Source organism: Corvus cornix, chromosome 9, assembly GCF_000738735.6.
Source record: "Corvus cornix cornix isolate S_Up_H32 chromosome 9, ASM73873v5, whole genome shotgun sequence".
Taxonomy (NCBI): domain Eukaryota; kingdom Metazoa; phylum Chordata; class Aves; order Passeriformes; family Corvidae; genus Corvus; species Corvus cornix.
In genome coordinates, this window is record NC_046339.1 from 13,933,233 (window position 1) to 13,954,903 (window position 21,671).

The window sequence follows — 21,671 nt, forward strand, 5'->3', positions numbered from 1 at the left end:
TGAAGAGAGACAATGTGCCTACAGGGAACTCACATGGTCTATAAAAACGTAAAAATCAGAACTATATTTAGCTGAGAGAGTAATACTTAAAAAAAGAAGAAAGTATTCAAAAGATAATCTCAGACATTAAACTTACCTTCGTTTCAATCTACCCAAGGTTTGGTGGAGTTTAATCTTCTTTGCAAACATTTTCATCGTTAACAATATTTAAAAAAATAGGATTAAGAAATAAAAGCTATTACTCTTCTCTCTCTCCCATCCTCCAACCATTCATGCAGCATATAGAATGACCTCTTTTAAGCCCATCCTTAGAGCAAAGCAAAATGCCAGCATTTTTTATTCACTGAGAAAAGCATTTCTACTTTGCTTAAAAATATAATAGAAGGCTTAAGATATCTTGCTTGTAAACCACTGTAACCACTGAAAGTGGAAGACACAGTTCCCTTTTGTTTAAAGACGGTTCTTCAAATGTAGGGCTTATGTAAGGTTCATTGCACTGAGAAGAAAGGCAAGTAAAAACATTCCTCCAAGGAACTGTACTGTGACTGATGCCATAAACTTTCATTCCTGTATAAGCAAACACTTTATGTGAGGTGGACAAAAGTAGTTCCATTACTGTCAATGAATTACCCATGGCTGTGAAGTTAAATACACATGAGCATTTGAAGCATCAGAGAACTTTATAATAAGCTGGTGCTGCATATTCCTTAATGTACACATAAAATCTGTTTTCTGTTTTAGCCTTCACCATGCAATAACCTCTGGACAGGCCATACCATGTATTCACAATGCAATTTATTGCAAAGCCAAGGCCTTCAATATATTCTATATTAAAAAACAAAACCATCCCCAAACATATATCCATAGAGAAATAAAACATGGTAACCTTTAATACACAAATGCAATTCCAGAAAAAGACAAAGAGCAAAACCAGATGAGAAAGGCCTCAGGGGAGAAGTGGCATGGGACTTTCCGAGTGCTCCATGTAGCATTCAGAGAGCTGATGAAAGAGAGGTTTGAGAGCAGAGTTGGAAAATCAAAGCAATCAATGTTTCAAAGGGATCAGAACAAAGTCAAATAAGGGTACTAAGCTTTATTCTTAATCCACGGACAGCTTTGTAGCATCTAACTAAGATCTATCCTTCTTGAAGATGTTCTAATGAAACAAAGATTTTGATTTTTTAATATTATGAAAGATGATTTCATCAACAACTTGTGTTTGGTTTTTTATCCTTATGTCCTGGGGTGACGTTATGAAGCTGCTTTATTCCTTAACTGTCCGCTCAATGCCCAAGGACGCTGTGCCTTTAGGATGGACCTGGAGGGCGGGGCTGGAGCCCCTGACCCTTAGGGGTCAGTGAGGGGCAGTTGAACGGCTCAGCCCAAGGGCTCCAGGGTCTGGGCAGGGCTCGGGAGGGAGTGTGCCAGGAGCACTGTGCTGCTTTTCTGGGTTTCCTTTGTGTTCCAGCTAGCTGGGAAAAGGTTCTGTTGGTTTTTCTCTTGTTCTTTTTTCCCTTTCCTTCCCCTTGCCTCACTGCCTCCCTTCCCTCCTCACTGGTCTGGGGAGCCTGCAGGGGTGGCCCTGGCTGGTCCGAGCCTCGGTGTCTGTTCCCTCTCCGGGAATTTGCTGAGTTTTGAGGGTTTTTTTTTTATCCTGTTATACCCTGTTTTGTTTGTGTGTTAATAAACAGTTTGGCTTCTTTTTCCCACTTTCACTTCTTGTGACCCATTTGTCTCATTGACGGAGGAAAAGGGGAGGCCCTTTTGCCTTTGGAGGAGATACTCACTCCAGAATGTTTCCTCCTGAAGTTTTGTCTCAAAAACAGAGACACCTATGCAGAGAAAATAACTATACTTGATCAGCATGTGTGTCCTACCGTACTGTGTGAGCCTGTACTAACCAAGAGTAATAAGGGATTTTAAACAAAAATATAATAAAACTGTGCAAGTATGTTTGAAACACTGAGAGAAATAACATGAGGTATAGTTTAATTAGACAATCAGAAAAGAGTTCTCCCAGCACACAAAGCCATGTACATACAAGATTACTTTGTAAGAATGAAGCAAATAATGCCAACATACTTCAGATGTTCTATTAGGGCACCTCATTATCAAGGGAGATAAGATCTTTCTGTATATATATGTGATGTGGCTTGAAGGTGTTGCTTTCAGTTGTCTTCAGATGAAAAGCAGATAATTAACTCCAAACAAAATCAAGGAAGCTCAGAGAAAACCAATGAAATCTCTAAAGGCAATCTGGTCTTCTAAAGGCTGCTATTTCATCCAGTCCATGGCTTTATCTCCTGTGGGCTATTATATGTTCATCAGGAGGTCAACAGTGAGAAGAGAGCAGAGTATACTAAGAAATTGTAGTGAAAAAAATGTTTAATTTGCGATTAAGAGCAGAAAAATTAATGTGATGCAGCAGTAGTTTAATATGCTGGCAAAACGAACACTTACAAGTAATCCTCCAAAATGTACACCAGCTGCAGAATTCCAGATGAATTTAAGATGTTCATCCCACAGGACCACTCAATGAAAATGATCTCATGCTTCGGGATTTTCAGATCAGAGCCATATGCTGTACACTAACACATTTGCAATATTAGTACCTTGCAGTAAATTTCTTAGAGCGTTATTGAATCTCATTTCCAATGCCCACAGTCAGCAAACTTCTCTCATTTCCCTATGGAGAATAACCCTGTTGGATCAGCCTTACATGACGTTACTCTGGTACTAGACTGAGAGTATATTCCGCATTTGACTAAACATTAGATAACCATAGCTTCTGGTGATGAAGAATTTAATTGATTTTAAAATTTTTCACGTGATGTTACTCATCAGCTGGTGGAAGCTGCTGCAGTGGCAGGACTGGAAATGGGGGGTGACACCTGTGAGGGTCAGCTGGGCAGCCTGCAGCACCCAGCATCTGCGGGAATGCTGGCATGAGTGTGGATCAGCTGTACATAGACCCTTACTCTTCTTGCATCTCAGAAAGTCTCATGAACTAGAAACAGACTTTTTATTTTATTTAGTTTATTTGGCTCCTAAGCATTTTTAGGTCTCTGTTGACAAAAAGTAAATATCTGTAAATGAAAAAAAAAAAAGGCCTCTTAAAAGTTAATGTAATTTGCCTTATGTTCGAGACCCACTATTACACTCTGTGCTCATTATGTCCCACCTAAAAAGAATATTAAAAATCTCATTATTTTGTTGCTGGATTTTCTACTTTATTATTACCACAACAGGCAGGTAATCATTATGATAATTAATCAAGACTGAGACGTAAATAACTCACATAGGGGTTAATAATCAGATAATAACAGTAAGCACTGTTTCTGTATAATTAAGTCAAATGACATGATTTATACTGATGCAAACGTACCTCCAGAACGTAACATTTAAGGATTTTATTGTCTTTTCAAACAGCCCTACACTTTGTGAGCCTGCAGTACCTGAAGGCTGCTTAAATGCTAAACTTTTGACATTGACAAAATTTGAATTGGAGACATTTTTCTTCAAAATTGTAATAATTTATTTGCCATCAACTACCATTGGCTACCATTAATTAAATTTTCCTTTTCAATTCACACTTTACAGAATCACAGAATGTCTGAGGGTGGAAGGGATCTATGGAGATCTTCTTGTCCAATCACCCCAGCTCAAGCAGGACCATGCTAACTGATTGCCTCCAGAAACTTCATCACCTGTGCATCATAATATTCCTGTGGGAACATGCTGAACTTCTAATGTGGCCAATGAAAAAACTCTCAGTGATTTTCTAAAAACAACCTATGATTTATAACATAGAGACTTTCTTGTATCAACTCATAATTGGAAAGAAGTGTTGTAATTCTTAACAGTTGTGTAAGCACCAGCAGTGCTACATGTAAAGCAAAATAAGGCATTCCCAAATCACATGCAAACTTAAACCAGGAAGGAATGTTCCATAAAAGCAATGGTTTTCTCAAGCTATAGTCACTCAAGGAAAAGTTAAGCATTTTTATATTAGTACTAAAATAACTTATATTGCTGTGTCTATTAACTCAAATCTCTTTTTCAAATATGTGGAAGTAAATGGTAGGATGTAAGAAACATTTTCTAGATATAAATGCTATTTGAATGATTACTTGAGAGGAATTCTGGAAGCTACTAACAGATTTGCATTTTTGCTGAGGGTCAGATGTGAATCAACATTTCTAAGTTTGAGATAAAACTTACTTCTTGAGTAGTCCTACTGATTGAAATAAATTTCGGGGAAGGGGTGGGTTTTCATTTTTCGACCCTCCTAACGTGGGAAGATTTTCTAAAATGTGTTTTAGGTTTATTTGTCTTTGCAATTTGTTATCCTTTGCTCCTCTTCTTATTTTTCTCTTTCATCTTTCCCTAAATAATTTTGCTTTAGCACTTTGATAGGATTGCACAGGCCTGAAAGCACAGAGACAGAATTGTAGGGTTAAGAGAAGAGAGGCCATTTTCCCACAGGGAGGATTTCTTGCTTATTTAGCCGCTCTTCCAAACTTCAGAAGTTCTTATAAAGCTCTGCCTTAATCTATTTAGTAACCTATATGGTTGCAAAATGAGTCAGATCCAGAATCCAGGAAGGAAATTTCATGGAAATCCAAGGAGAGACAAACAGAGCTTTAGGGCTTGCTATCCTCACAGCATCAACATGCATAGTTCATTCCACCTGTACAGCTTTTACAGCTGTGGTTTCCAGTGACATTAGGTGGGGACAATCTTCAGCAACACATTTCAGGCAATAAGCTGGAAAGTCTTGAGGAAAGAAAAGCAGAGATCTCCACACATTGCCTCCTCTCCACACATTTTTAGCTAGTTAAGATTATTTAGACATTTTAAGACCATTAAGAATTAATATAAACAAAATTATAGGAAATGTCACTTTCAGGGAGGGTCTTTATCCCTCTCTGACACAGTGTCCAGGGGAATACAATGCAGGCAATATTTCTCCCTGCCACTTATTGTACTGCCAGGGCATGAAATATCTGTGAGCTGCATGGTCAATATTCCTGGAGATATCTGGTTGAATAAAGTTGTATCCACATTTGAATCCATACCTAAATAATTAGTGTCAGCCTTCCACCTGGCACTGAGGTAAAATATTCACTTTCATACCATAGCAGCTCAGCAACAAATGCTAGAAATTTTTCATCAGGACCTATGTCTCATGTGATAAGGTTTTTTAGCACTTTTACAAACTTCTTTCCTTTTTCTACTCTGCATTTTTCACTGCTTCCCCTTATTTTATTAATGCCAGTCTGCTTGAAAAGGGCACAGGGAAAAGCAAGCATTCTGCAGGGTAAATGGGAAAAGAAATGGACAGAAGCTTTTCTTAAAATGTCACTGCTCTCAAAGAGCTTGTGGCGGGCCAGTGTTATATAAGGCTGGGTTTTAAAGACATGTTATTAAATATGCCCTGATCTCCTATTTCTAGCTTGCAATTTTAATCCTCTCCACACTAAATTTAAATTTAAAAGTATTTTAACCAGCAACTTGTTACAATCCTTTGTCATGTTTTGTATCTACTGCAGCAACGCTGTCCTGAATCAAGACAAAGTAGGAACATCGTGGCTGTCAAAAGATGTATCTGACAGAACCAGTTATTGCTTTAGCAAAAAATCTCAAAGCCCTCTGTGCACAGCCTGACCCATTGCAAGAACCTGTTGTGATGGTATTTGGGGTGCATATTGTTTTAGAGTGTCTTTTAGTCTATTTGCACATGGATCATATTGTCCTTTGGGGTCAGCACTCACATTCTAAACACAGCTGCAATTGTTATCAGAGAAATTACATTTAACATGAATGTGGTCCTGGCACCAGTAGCTTTATTCTATATTTTATATAAGAAACTGAATAAACTTAGATAAAATACAACTAATACAAATATAAGGCTTTTGATGTTTTCAGTCTAAAATTTATACAGAGGATCTACATCAGTTTTTTTGAGTTTGTCTCCACTCTGCACATTTTTAACTAGTTAAGATTGTTTAGACATTTTAAGACAATTAAGAATTAATATAAACAGAATTATATGAAGTCCTATTAAAGTAATTTATGCCTCACTATAAAGTTTCAAAAGAAAATACTTTTCAAAGCTTTCCTCCCTATAATGTATCTAAAATGTAACTGAACCATACAGAAAACAGTAGGTAAGAGTACTGGGAATCTTCCTACTTTAAATGGGTGTCAGCTAAGAGGAGGTGATTATTTTCCAGTAAATGTTTAGTATAATCAGCAATTTAACACCTTCCTTAACACCAGTGTGCTTTGATAACCTTTCCAAGCAGTCCTGAGGGCTGTGTCTCTCTGGTGTCAACACCTTGGTCTCTTCTGGGACACTGTGGTCTCCTACCACAGGAGAAATATATAGAGAGAGTTGAGGCTAGGGTTTCCTTAGTACAAAATCAAAAGGGTGAGAGGAAGAATGGATTCTGGAGTGGGGCCATTAAGGGCTCTGTTCTTGCCTGCACTGCTGTAGTGTTGAAGGTTTCCTCCCTCCCTTCCTCCCTTTAAAACCAGCTAATTCTTGCATTTGGGTTAGGTCTTGGGTCTGTAAGCCAGGAGAAGACATCCAGTGAGGCTTATACTTTGAATTATTCCCAGTTTTCAGACTGGGACATACTGAGATTGAGACAACTCCAGCAGTAAGCGCTGAAAATGCTCCCAGGCTTTTCATTCCTGTGCCTTGTTCATCACTTACCTTCACCAGCACCAACAGAGGCCCTGCTCTAACTGTAAATCTAAATCAGCTGTACATCGTTCCCAGGAGGTCTGATTATATTTGTCCAAAATAATAGAGAAGCATAGCTGACTCTAAAGAAAACTCTAAACTTCCCCACCTAAAAATTTAGATCTCAGATTAATAAGTTCTTAAGTAATTGGGTCAGCCATAAATAGGGCTGTTTGCAAAGACAAGAATACATTAATCTGGAAAGGTCATACTGCTCATATCACTGAGAAGTATTAAAGTATTTATAACCCAGTTTTGAGGATCAATTGCTTGCAGTCAGATTGCATCTATTCCTTTTAAATACATTCAAACTAAAGAGTCCTCTGGAGGTTTCTTCCATGTAGTCCACAACACAGAGTAAATACTTAGGTTCAAGGCAGAACAGATTTTGGTTAAGTATCTCCTATGAAGAGTTATAAAAACCAGTATTGATTTCTGGATGTTTACTTCAGGGAAGAAGAAAAGGCTTTCCTGGTGTTGGAAGCCTAAGGGATTATTACAGACAAGAGAAAAAAAACCCCAGGATCTGCTTCTTCAGTAGCTGTCTGATGAGGGGTAAAATGTTCTCTACAAACCTGGGTGCACCTTAGAGACATGTAGGGACCTCTGCATTGTATCCCATGCTGTTAGAGCAGCCTTTCTTTTCTCAGCTCTTACAGGAACTCTGTACCATGCTAAGGAATAAACGATTTATTTGGGGACTTCTGCCTCGTCTGACTGAACCTACTATCCCAATGGTCTTTGGGAGATATAAAGTAGAGTAAACATAAAAAGGCTATGATTTTACAACTTTCCTTGTCTGAGCTTGTTATGGGAATATAGGAAACACCAGCACTGTAACACTGTGAATTGAAATTGCTCATTCCCCATTTACTCAGCTCAGTACATGCTCTACATTCTGTCTTGTCGCTTCCTGACCTCCTTGATCAGGTTATTAGAGAATTGAAGTGGTTTTCTAAGCCATTCAATTAGAAATAAACTGCATAATATACTGCTGTCTTAATCAGATTTCTGGAGCGTTTAAACCACATTGTTGTAGTCCTTATTTCATTTTTGCAAACAAAACCCCCTTAGTATAACATGCAATTAAAATAGGATAATTTATTCCATTAATCTTAATCTAAATACAATCCTGCTCTGTTGTAAAAAAAAAAAAAAGCCCATCTTAAAGCTCCACCTGAAAGTTTCCTGTTTTGCACTGGGATCATGGGGGAAATGGAAACATGAAAACAGCCAAGAAATCCAATTAGGAACAGAGGTACTAAAATAGACCAGTCTTAAAAAGTGTCAGAGGAAAGAACTGGTAGCTAAATCTGAGAAAATACTTCAAAAAATAATTTTGTTATTTCTATCTAATTTTTGCTGTTTATAAAATATGCATGACTTGACTGGGAAATTCTTAAATATAAGATATTCAATATCTTATTAAAATATATAGAGTGGTAAATTTCTTTAAGTCCATAGATATTAGAAACCACAAGTAAGTGTTCCCCAGATAACACTGGGTGAGGCATTTGGACCAACACATGACTTTAATCTGGCATTAAATTTATTGCTATATAATCTAAGTAGTCTTATCAAATTTAAAATCCAAGAATTATAAAATTTCAAGATACTTGCACTTTTGATATGGTTTGGAATATTTGAAATACAGTTTACAGACATCTAGTATAATTACAGAACAGAAAGTTTTTAACAGATATAGATGAGATAAAGGAAAGCATTAAAGTCATATTTGTAGTGGTTTGGTCCAAAATACTCATTACTGTTTATCTTCTGTGAGATAAGAATTAGGAGAAATGCAAAGCAGGCACCAAACTTGAAAGAATATAAAGAAATTTATTAACAGACCTAAAAGAAGGGAAAAAAAAATTATACCACCTTCAGATTATAACTAATTATACCTCCTCCCCCCACCTTCCTCCCGTCTCCCACTGACAATGAAAAAAGACAACCCTTAAGATGTTCAGTCTGTTTACCACTTCCATAATAACCTTGTTCAGTCCATTTAGAAAGAGAAGTCTCTTCTTGCTCGTGCTATGAAACATTATCACAACGAGACAGCCACCCACTTCCAAATATTGTTCAGTCCATTTAGGAAGAGGAGTCTCTCTGCCTGCGTGTGAGTCCTTTCCCCCGACTTGCAGCTTTTCCCGCAACTGCTTTCGAGGGTCCACTCTTGAAGTTTTTTGGGGTACAATTTTAAGGTTGAGCCGTTCAGAAACAAAAACAGAGGCCCTTCTCCTTCCCTGGGAGCAAAGGGTCTTCATCATCTTCATCGTTAGGACTATCTCTGGGAGCATCTCTAGGAACTGAGGTTTTCTCCTTTCCCATTTGGAGCAAAAGTCCTCATCTGGTTCATCTCTAGGGACTGAGGTTTTCTCCTTTCCCCTTTGGAGCAAAAGTCCTCATCTGGTTCATCTCTCCCTGTCCAAACTTCTCATGAAATTACAGCTGTGTCAGCATCTGCCTATCTCAGTGCAGGTGCTTTTGTTTACGCGTTGAACACTCCACCCCCCATATCTTCATGAAATTACAACAGGATACTCTGATATATCATAGCTTCACAACAGAATTTCAGCTTTAAGCATCTCCTCTTTCTCTTCCCTCAGGTTTTCAGCTCTTCACAGCAATAAAAGGGTTAATCTCACCCAGGCCTTGATGCTGGAATGTGGCTTATGGAAGTGGAGAGGGGAGGGGAGCTGAGCCGCTCCGGCTGCCCACAGCAGGGCTGTGGGGGGTTCCGCGGGTGGAACAGGGCCCGTCGGCTCCAGGATGGCCGTGGCCTGGCCTGAGCAGGGCCTGGCTGGGCCCACTGGCCCCCGCACGGGGCCCGCAGCCACCCGTCCCAGCACCAGAAACGAGAGAGAGAGCTTTGGGGGGAGGGGACTGTCTATTCTTAAGTGTGTATCACAGAGGCGGTCACAACTTTAAGTGGCTTAGAGAATTGTCCATGTTCAAACTGGCCAGCTGATAGGTTCTATCAGGTCCCAGAGGTAGCTGTAAGCACCCCTTAGCAAGGACATCCCTTCCGGGACAATGCTTGCTAACCTATGACAATATTCAAAAGCAGAAAATCCAGCCAAATTCAGCCAAAAGAGTAATTAATCGTAGAATCACAGCATAGCTTGGGTTGGAGGAGACCTTAAAGATCATCATGTGTTGCAACCCCCCTGCTATGGGCAGGGACACCTTCCACTATACCAAGTGGCTCAGAGCTCCATCCAGCCTGGCCTTGAACACTCCCAAGGATGGGGGATCCACAGCTCCTCTGGTCAACCTGTGCCAGCGCCTCACCACTCTCACAGGGAAGAGTTTCTTCCTTATATCTAATCAAACCTATTCTCTTTCAGTTCGAAGCCATTCCCCATTGTCCTGTCACTACCTGCCCTTGTAAAAAATCCCTCTCCAGCTTTCTTGTAGCTCCTTTAGGTATTGAAAGGGCTCTAAGGTCTCCCCAGGGTCTTGTATCCAGGCTGAACAACTACAGCTCTCTCAGCCTGTCTTCTTACAGAGCATGTGTCTTTAGTCAAATAGTTTCACTTCTGGAATATGCAGTTTTGGGTTGATTGAATGTTAAAGTGTTCAATAGACTTCTATGTGAGATATTGCAGTGATGGATCTTGATTTTACTTCTCACTTGAGGACCTTCAGTCCTGGAGCCACCCCTGGATTTTTTCACTCTTCTGAATTAATTCATTCTTATTCCAATATTTTCTAATTGGTGAATGAGATACAGAAGACACCAAAGATTCCTTGCCAAGAATTCTCTGTTTTTGAAGCCATAGCTATAGTTTTCCCCTTCTATAAATGTGCACATAGTCAGGGGAGTGAGGAAAGCCCAAAATATTCATTACCATGTGATGCTGGCTGCTAGAAACAGAGAAAATGGTGCCTGTAACCTCCAGGGTTCATCATTAGATTAACCACCACTAAGGTAAGGCCATACATCATTAAAGATGACAGGCGCAGTGTTGGCAATACAAGAATAATAAGTAGAACAACTTGCAGTGTCACTGTGAGTGGGAATGGAGGAGAAGTCTTATAGATGCTGCTGAGGAGGGGGAGGGTGAATAGGTAGTCATTACCTCAGGAGAAAAATTATAAACTGCATTCTTATTCAGCAGACATGTCTTTGCTTATCAAGTTTATCTGCATTTACAGTACACTATGAGAACCAAATACATCAGTTACTCAATGTCTAAACATGCTTTTCCAACATGAAAAATATGTTGCCTATCCTGATAAGAGCTTAAATGCTTTTCATTTAACCTTCGCTTTCTCTACTTGTTTTAATGACGAATTGCTATGTACGTGAAATGTTTTCCAGCTAAGGTCCTTAGCACAACATTGCTAGGGAATACTACAGCATGAATCTCCTGGTTCCTCACAGGAGTGCTGTCCTCAGGCACTTGGTGTTGTTGTTCAGTGGGACTAGAAAAGGCAACCAGCTGAAGACCTTTTGCACTCAAGAGATTTTAGAGTATTCAAGGATAAAATCCTTCAGAACAGAACAGTGGATGAGCAGTGCGTCAATTCTTTTTTTTTTTTTTTGGTGTTAATAGAAGGGGAAGCTTTCATTTTAAGAGTTCCCCACGGAGAGCAGACATTTATTTACTAGACAGTGCAGACTCCCATGGCACCTAGCATCCAGCATCCTCATCCTTAGTTTAGTTTCAGCCTATCTCTACCTTTTCCATTTGCTTCGAAGTTTCATGAATTGAAATAAAAATAACTATAGAGAGTCAATATAGGTCAACTCTTCAGCAAATTAGCAAGCTCTGTACTGTTTAATATCTAAGCTTTTCTGCCTCCCATGCAAAGTTTTCAGGTCTTTGTTTTGCACACCCAGTTCACATTGGTCATGGGATGCACCAACAAATAAACAAAGAAATCTTTCTCTGTTTGTGCCTCTTACCAGTCTCTGAATCTGAACTGTCTCAATCACCTCTTGTACTCACTGTCTGATAAACTTGTCTATCTCATTTGTAATGTACCAGAAGTTGTAATGCTGTGGCATGTGAGGCTCTGGGAGCATTTCAAACCATTATTTTCTTGGCTCAAGTCAATGCAACTTATAAAAAAATATCTCTAGTTTTAGCAATCCAAATTAGCACTTGAGTGCTTTTTCAGCAGAAGATCAAAACGAGAGATCAGAGTATGATTACTGACTTATGAATGTGAAAAAGTATATAACTTGTATGCATGACAGCAATCCTGTACTTGAGGGTCCATTACCAACTTAATATACCTAAAAAATAATTACATTTCTCATGTCTATAATTCCATGAAATTTTGAAAATAATGTCATCCTCTTCTTATAATGGTCATCAATACACTACCCAATCAGTAAATTGTAGAGCATGGAGACAAAAATAAGCCAACAATCCACTAATTTGTTTTATAACCTTTCAAAATCTGGATCTTTGACAGAAAAATAACTTTTTAGGTAGTTAAACTTATTAACACATTCATGTAATGTGTTTAGAAAGTAGGATTTGGTACACCGGCAAAAACCTTCCTCACCTGTCTACTTCATGCTGTTACTAAATTCTCCAGGTTCGGGGTACATAAGAAATGTGATCCTCATGGCCTCTGTCCCAAATTACGCAGCTGAGCCTAGAGAAGGGTGACTGTGTCACCTGCCATGGTGGCGGGCCCCAGGACACTGATATAAATCCACAATAGCTCACACTTCATCTTGCCATAGGCTCTGCCCAGACAAATCCTCCACCCACTTTAACAAGGCTCTGCAAGGAGTGATATCTCTTCTTTCTATTTCCATGTTCCCTCTCTTCTCCTGTGTAGTCTCCTGCACATTTTAATAGACAACTGGGCCTAAAAATGGAGCTCTAACTAAATAAAATATACTGAATTAGCTCAATCACTTATCAATCAAGAAATGATGACTTACTGCTATGAATATTAACCAGCCAAAACAGGTGGAGCATTAATGAAAATAGTGCAGACATACTCAAAAAAATAATTTTGCACTATGAAAGATAAACAAGACCATTGGGTAACTGCTGAAGATTTAGTAAAAAAAAAAAAAAAATTCTTGTTAATACTTTTCTCAGTGTGGAGTGACCTAGGTTTTCAATTAATCTTAAAAATCAGAATAGAAAAAACCCACAAAAAACCCTTAATATGTGTATTCTGGAGAAAAAAACCCTCTTTAATTATAACAGGATATTATTTATGTATCTAGATTTTAATTGCACTCATTTGATATACTCATTAAAATTATTTTCATTACAATCAAGCTTTTTACTCTTTTCTAACTCCATTAGACTCTACTATTCATGGAATGGAAAAAAAAGAGGTTCTGAACAAAATTATGGCACCAGACATCCCTTGAATCTGAATAGAACGCTATTTCTTTTCATAGGAATACTCATATTTAAATGGATATTACACAGTTCTAAAAGCTTGTACACATGGCTGGGGCCACCCCACAGCCTTTTCTTCTCTGTGCTGCTCCAAAGCAGCCCTCATGAGGATGCTCTTTCCCAGCCTCACGCTGCTTCCCAACAGGACTCTGCAGGATTCCACAGCTGCTCTCAGGCTGGGCTGGGCCCCTTTCTGCCTCCAGCAGGAACAGGAATGCCAGTGGGGCAGCAACCCAGCCCTGGCTCTGAGCTGCAGCAGGAACAGAGCACAGAGAGGGATGTACACACCCTCTGGACCCGTCCTCTGCACATGGAGAGACCCAGCAGTTCCTGCTGCACCCAGCAGCTCTGAGGGCATCTCTGCTCTCACAGGTCCCTCTGTTTGTCAGCAGCACCCCTGGGCCTCCCACCCCTATCTGAGCTTCCACAGAAAGAAATCATGCCACAAAGTTCACCATGAGACACACAGGAACATACTGTGGAGCTGGTTCCATTTCTTTTGGGGTCAGTGTCCCTCCAGGGGCTTCAGAGACATGTGTGTCACAAAGAGTCTTTTACAATATTATAATTCTTATTCTATTACCTTCACACACCAAATTAGTTTAGGTATATTTTTCAGAAGTGGTCCCTTGGCCATTGCCTTCACTGTGGCTGCTGAAACAAATCTTTTTGCCTTTACTAGGCAAAGTAGCTAAAAACCCTCAAAACAGGCATGGAACATCCGCACAACACTTAAATCTTAAGAAATAAGCAAATGCCAAAATCTCTGGTGTAGAAAGTCCTTTGTAGGTGCAAAGTATGTAATAACTGCCTCTTTTGAGTCAGTTCATTAAGCTTCTTGCATTTTTGAAACATCCAACAATCCTCTGAAAATGTGTAAAATATTTCCAAAGCACTTTTCTTTTAGAATTTATAACAAAAACTCTTAATTAATTTCATTAACTTTTGTATTAGCTTAGTTTCACTTCACTGGAACAAGTCTTTAGTCTCATTTCTGAAGGAATTTAAAAACAAATAAAGGGGGAAAATACAAAGCAAACTCACCAAAAGCAATTACAAATAACCTTTGGACAACGAGTCTTTATTACAATAATTAAAAACATTAAGTAATTTTTTTTTCTCAAGAATTTCGTCATTTCCAGCATTTTGGGTGCTGAGTTATAAGTAACACATTTTCAATTTGTGCTGTTTTGTCATGTTAACCCATCTGGCCCATTGAAGAAGGTTCACTTTAACTACTCATAGAGATGATTTCCTGCTAAGAAGTTGAATTAGTATAAAAATATTTTAGTGTGCATAATTTGAACGTCTGGTAATATAACTAGCATTTTCTTCCTGAGGAAATTAGATTCATCCCTCTTTCTCCCCCTTAAAATGAAACATGCTATTTTTACATGCTATTTTTACATGTTTATTTCTGTTCACTTACAAAACAAAATATGAAAGAGTAATTTAGGTGATGTCTTTTCCCTTCCTCATAAACGATTTGATTTGATTTTATTTAAACAAAATCTAAAATTGCCACACAGAGAATATATACTATAAGAATTTAAACCCAAATTAAATAATAGAGCTGAAAGTTTTAAATTTTATATATGCATATATACACACACACACACATATATACATATATATATAGTGGAGCTATAAGATTTTTCTGAAAGTTAGGGAAATTCAGATCAAGATCAAGATTTTTAACCTCTGACTCTTCCCAAAATACCAGGAAAGCATTCACCAACAATGATGAGTTTTCAGCATTGTAATATTCTTCAGCTGTTACACATACAGACACACCACAAATTTCATGTATTCTTAATAACCAAGGATCATTCTGATCTTTTTTCTCCCTGATGGTCTTTCAGTTTTCACCAAATCACAGGTGTGTTACTGCTGGGAGATCTTGGTCATTTGAAAATCTGACCCTTGGGATTTTTCCATTTCCAAGAGCTTTGCTTCTTGTTGGATAGGTATGAGAGATGCACGGGAAGCATGCTCACGTTTTGTTTCCTTTTTTTATCAGCTTATTTAGAATATAGCCCCTAAGGACAGTCATAAATTTTGTACAGTAATTCACAGCAACGGCAGTTCAGGTGACTAAATTCTTCTAAGCCAGATTTTATTCTGCCTAATTAAAATATATAAAAATGCTTTTTTTTTCCTCCCTTGTACATACCTGGGCCACTCATCAGTGTCTTAGAACACAACCTGACTTAGCTGTGTGTGCTCTGTGTCAAACACACAATTAGAGCTATTGGATTGTAGCTCACAAGGTTAAAGCAACTTCTGATTATGAGAAGTTCTAAGAGGTACAACACAAGAATGGGAAGTTCCCTGTCATCACAAACTGTGCCTTTCTTCTTCTCTTGATTTCTGTGTTAGAGAGCATCAATCACAATGTCTCCTGCTTGTAAGACACAACAATTATCACTGACTGAAACCTCACTGGCCTAGACACACACTATTGTGAGTGGACACTGAGCAACTCTGTTTTGTCAGAAGGTCAAATAACTTTCATATTACTTATCCAGCAAGATTGAAAGGATTTATTGTCCATCCTTTTTGAAACACAAGTTAATGGGAAGAAAGGGATGGTGATATTTTTCTCAACTTTCAAAACCTGTAGAAAACCCTTTACAGAAAACACAGGGAAACAGTTTTTAACGCATTTTAAAGACAGTATATGTTTGAGGAAGGATTTCAGAATTACCTTTAATGGCAGTATCTTGAAATCCAGCAGACTTTCTCTTCAGTTCAAACCTGCTGAACACAGCAGCGTTGGCTTAAGCAAACCACCTGTAGTGGGAATCACACCACCACCAAACCCCTTAATTGAGGGCATGTCCTCCACTCTCAATGAAGAAGGTTTTAAAGATGATTCACAACAGCAGCACACTGACATGGTCACTCCCAAGAGAGTTTTATCTCTGAAATCACCCATCATCTGTGCTGATTAGTGCAGGCTTAGGATCTTTGGCAGTCTCTTACATCTCTGGGTAGCTGTAAATCAGAAGACCACATTAAGTATAAACATTACCAAAAGTCCAGGATACCATGCAACATATTAAGTTCAAGAACATATTTCACTGATTTTATCTCAATGCTAAAATTTTTAAACTAAATGCAAAAATCTGTTCCTGTGTATTTGTAACAAATGTCTATAAACCCAATATAAATATTTTCCTACTACAAATGGCACACAGCACTTTTTAAGTTTAATTTCTTCATCTACATCTTCCAAGGAAAGACTTGCTCAATAGTTCTGTCACTGAAAATATCCAAGAAATAATTATATTTTAAGAGATTATTCATTGTGTATAAATTTTAATTCCTCTGAAATATACTCTCTTAATAAGGGGAAATTATTGCATGGTACAGACAGAAGAGAAAGTGAAATAATTAGGTTTCTGTGTTTGAGTATCTATGCTCCTTTGAATTAATTCAGTTTGACTGTTGGTAGAGTTAAAATTTCATTATAGAGTGAGTTATTAGTTCTAATAAGATATTACTGAAACATTATTTCTAGTTTGAAATCATGTTTAAATGATGTACCTTATGAGCTTAACTTTTAAGGGCTAAACCATCAGGGAAAAATGTTAAACAAGTAAGTCATTGTACTGGGAGGTTAAAACTGGTTCTTGGCACAGCCTGTGCAAGGGCTTGTCTGTAGGTTGGTCAGCATGGGAGGCAGACTGACCCAGAGGTGTCTGAGGGGCAGCTGCCTTCCTGCTCCTTGTAGAGGGACAGAAATGTGCCAGGTGGACTTTTTGGCATTGGTCAGCAAATCCTGCCCCTCCTGTGAGCCAGGGTTGGACATTACAGGGGGAAAAGTAGAGCCTTTTTCATGTTTCACACACACAAGTTAAAAGATACTTAGCACACAAATATTAATACAAGTGAGTACACTCTCATTTCCTTTCACTTCATAGTGTGCGGCTGGTACCATCTGCAGTCTAGTCCATATAATTTAGAGGGTCTGACATCTATTGCCCTGATCTCATTTATCACCAGCCCATCTTCATTTTCGAAGCACAGATACTCAGTGTACAATTTTTACTGTAAAATTGAATTTGTTTCTTATGACAGAGTAGGCTTGTTGAATTTATGATTCAACATTGAACATCTTTCACCTTGGAAGTAGCTTTCCTGCAGTAAAAACGAGGCATCTCTCTCATGAGGACAGTATAACATCATGATACAGATGCCCATCCTGTTAGACAAGGTCGTGCCAGGAGAAACTAAACTTAATTTTCTGAGACTTTACAACACTTAGCCCTATATTTCACTTTACAAGGATAAATACTGGGAAATACTTTATCCCAATGTAACAACTGTCCTTTTGATCAGGGGAACAAAAAAAAGTGTTTGATGTTCAGTTCAAAATGGCTGAGAGAAAGAAAATACAAAAGGCATGCTGAAGACTTGTTACTTTTCTATCTGGTGGTTTCTGCCTTTGTCTTTACATCACAGAAAATAACCAAATCATCTCACTTGTATTTTGGAACCAGACTCTTCATTATGTGTGGGTATTTTATTCAAGACTATTTTATGGCTGCCTCAAATCCTTAGTCACTGGGTTCACAGCTTTGCTATCACCTTAGTCTAACCACTGCAATTACTGTCAAGCTCTCACATAAAACTACAACTAAATTGGTCTTAATTAATTCATGTTACAGAGAAGCAGGGACATCTTGCTGTTTCCATCTTGTCTTCAGACTTTCACAACCTCCTTCTAGTCTGCAAATCATATCATTCTTCTTTCATAGCACTTCACAGCACTTCACATGCTTCTGAGATAACAAAGTTCTGCATTAACTCGACCCCTTTGTCATGCAGGGGACAGCTTTTTCCCTCATCCACCTACAGAAGCACTGATGGGCCCATCTGGCTCCATCTCTGAAATGCAACCCAAGAGGTTGCAAATCCTCATTTTCCAAGAAAAAAACAAACCTCTGTCTTTCACATCATTCCTTGCCTTCCTCCCCTGTTTCACCTCATCACTATTTGTAAAGAGTCCCCAAGCAGCCACAGCTCAGCTCCCCCACATGAGAAAGCAGCAGCCACCATCCTGATCTGCTGCACCTTGTGTAGCTCATTTGCCTTCTCTAGAGAAACTCTGCTGCTGCCAGCTGTTAAAGGTGCTCAGTAATTTTCCAGCGGAAGTAAACACCTACAGGCTGTAATTACAGCCTGTCAAAAACACACTCAGCCTTAAGGAACTGAGATACTGCAGACTAAAGCTCCTCAGATCTGTCTGGATCCTTTTACAAGCCCAAAAAGGAAACCAGTTCACAGCTGGCGAAATATTTTCCCAATTATAATTTAAATTAGAGCCTGTGTGTTCTGCATCTGAATGCACACTCCTGGGAGAGCAGCTGGATTCTGCTGTAATTGAGAGATTTTATAGAGGAATTAGTTAAATAATTAAATATATATATATATGTAAAAAAACCTAAAAACAAACCAAAATCAAACACAAACAGAAAACCCCCACCAACTACCAAAAACCCACGTTCTCATGCCTTCTGAATTACAGCTCTTTATCTATTTTGCATTGCTCTAGATCATCATTCATAGGACTTTCCTTGACCACAGCAACAATACTGAGCAAAAAATGCATGGTGCTTGATGCCCATTTTTCTCACTTTTAAATTCATTAATTTCTGTTGTTGCAAGGAACATTAGAGCATCATGGACCAAATGTTCCCCAGCATAAATTTCCACCAAATTGTCAAAAAACTTTCAAAAGCTTAGACTAAAGTATAAAGCCTCTTTTTAACAAAGAAGGAGACAGCCTGGTGTACTCTTGATGTGTTTAGTTTCCAGGTGTAAGAATGGGCATCCTTGAAGGGACTCTGGTTGATTATGCAATCATATCACAAGGTATTACAAGCAAAGGATGGATAAACCTGCATTTATTTGGGAGAAATAGAAGATTATTGTACTAAGGGCTCAACTCTTCTCAGATGTTTTGGGTTTTTTCCCCTTCCCCAAGCAGTTCAAATTCTACAGGACTTAACCTCTGATTTTGTTTCCTTTTCTACTACTGTGTATTTCTCCTTTACTAAGAACAAATCACAAGAAGAAGATATTTTGAAAATGGCTTGGACATGTTTTAACCAACAAATCCAGAGTAATCAGCAGGCTCAGATTCCCAAAGTTGAAGGTTTATTTTAGAACAGCATGCCATGTTTAATCAGTTTTCCTAGTGCTGCACAGTACTATCTGCTTTGACAAGAATATGTTGATCGTATTACAGAATGATTACTGCTAATGGAGATCTTTTAGACAAGATTAGATTTTCTTCTGTCCAGATGCCTCAAAGAACATTATTAGTTTTTGGTGTCATATTTTTGTAACATTAATATGATCAGCTTATGGGCTTGCTCATATGCTATAACTGCAGCAATTTATCTGACAGTTAAGCTGTCAGGACCACGCAGCATCTAACCCAGTGAGCACTGCTGCAATCTGGATCAAATTAGGCATTGCCCACGCAATCTTATCACAGCTGTGAGGTGACCAATGAGTATTCTGATGAGCCCCCCGCCTTTGAGGTTCAGAAATTTGCATTGTGCAACTCAAGAGATGTTTCCAAGAATGATTACTTCATGGAAATATCCCTAACAGTGAATCTGCATACTTTTAAAGGAATGTAGGTTGGATTTTTTTCCCACATAAATCAGCAAAATGGGAAATAGAGCTGTGCTGCTTTCACAGCTAGTTAATGTGGCACTGTAGCCTATTAGTATAACAGCAGTGGTGATAGTAAGTTTTTTATATAAATACAGAAAAGATAAATTACTTGAATATAAAGCACTGTTCTGTCCTTCTTTCAAAGTTACTGAAGATGTACAAGTTCCTTGCATGACCTGTATTTACTGGTTAGACAAAAAAATAATTATAAAAGGTGAGAAGGATAAAGATTAGTTTTAATACATTTTGACTAGAGAGCCTTACAATATCAACAAAGCAATACTATTGCCCTTAAGTTCAATACATAACTGGTAAGCACTCTGATGGCATGCTTCATCCCTTTTGATAATATGCCTTTAAAAACAATGTCCTTTAGGGTCCAATGGACCATGAAATAGTCTCTACAAAAGTACCAGTGGTGTCAATGCTGAGACAAACATTCATTTTGGCTGTCAGCTTTAAGGACTGCGGAAGAAATGAAGCACATTTATTATATACTGATGTATTCTGACTAGATAATCCTTTTCACTTGTAGGCACTATAAAGACAAGTGCAGATTACTGGGGGGGGACATTTAAAAAAGATTGCAATGGGCTGAAACAGTTGAGTGTCCCCAATTTCACAGTTGGATAATTTGCCTTATAAACTTGTATTTAAATGAAAAGTTTTACTGGCAATGAAGTACGCTAAATAAACAATCTATAATTTGAAATAGAGCAAGTTGGAGATACTTACACAGAAACTGTATGTACTAATGCTACATTTATTAATTAACTTTGGAATTTGCTTTTCTATGCTGCTGGCATTTTCAGGGTTTTTTATGACCATTGTCATCTAAATTCTGTGAAATTTTGTCCTTTGTCACAGCCCAAAGACTTTTTTTTAAAGAATTTTGTTTAACTGTTGAAAGTTTTGTGTTTGAGGGAGAGTGGAATTGACTAGAGACAGACTGCAGACTTCTGTAACAGCACAGTCTTGCTACATGGTGAAAAGCACATCGTTTCTGGCTTCTCTGGTAACTCATGCCGCAGCCAAGGCAACACTCCCTGCTAAGGGCTGCCTGGATCCTGTTTCAGTTTGCTGGCAGAACACCTTTCAGAAAATGCAGTGTACTGCAGTACTTTACCTATGTATTGCTGTTGTCTTTATGGACTCTGAGATCACACATAATACTTACGAGAAGTGGGAAGTGAATGTCATTCGTCTACATACTAATGCATTCAGAAGCTGAACTTTCTTCCCCTTTCAGTGCAGAATTCACTTACCAGCTGCCATCCTACTTCAAAATTAATCTGATGCACTGATCTTCCATTGGCGCTAATATTATATAGGTTACTAGATTTGGGGTTGGGTTTAATCAAATTTCTAGGCAAGAGCTTCATAAAGAGTTTCAGTAGGAGTGGTTCTTTTGAAACCAGATAGAGGCCTCAGTAAATGCATTTTACCTTCAAAAGTTATTAAAGGCAGTTTCTGTAAGCAAAGTTTGGATCCTGAACTACAAATACATAAGTCACTATAGTTCTGTAAGCAAGGAGGCTTGTACCATGTGGGGCTTTGGTCTGCAAACTTTATAGACAAGGAAATCAATTTCTCTGCCATATTATTCTCCAATGCTTACGATATATTTGGCAGTGTGAAAGACATAAATATCACAAAAGATATTGATCCACATTATTTTAATCTCTACTAAAGCAGATAGTATTAGAAAAATGTCAGTATCATGACAGGCAGTTTAAAACTTTCAGACTTTTAACAGAAATATAAATTTCCTGACTGTATACTTTCACAGTTTCATAACACTCAGTTAGCAGCAGCTACAAATTGTCTAACTGAGATTA

General features: G+C 38.3%; 1 long non-coding RNA gene across 8 annotated transcripts in view; it reads right to left on the reverse strand.

Annotated features, from left to right (window-relative positions):
* LOC109951008 overlaps positions 1–21,671 on the reverse strand; it is a 432,683-nt gene that overhangs the window by 34,351 nt on the left and 376,661 nt on the right. For 5 of the 8 annotated variants that reach the window (XR_005602591.1, XR_005602593.1, XR_005602590.1 and 2 more), the window contains one exon: positions 10,222–16,137. This is a non-coding gene — a long non-coding RNA (uncharacterized LOC109951008). Of the gene's footprint in view, positions 1–10,221; positions 16,138–21,671 lie in introns of those variants that run through there. The other 3 variants (XR_005602594.1, XR_005602595.1, XR_005602597.1) reach the window with 1 other exon arrangement.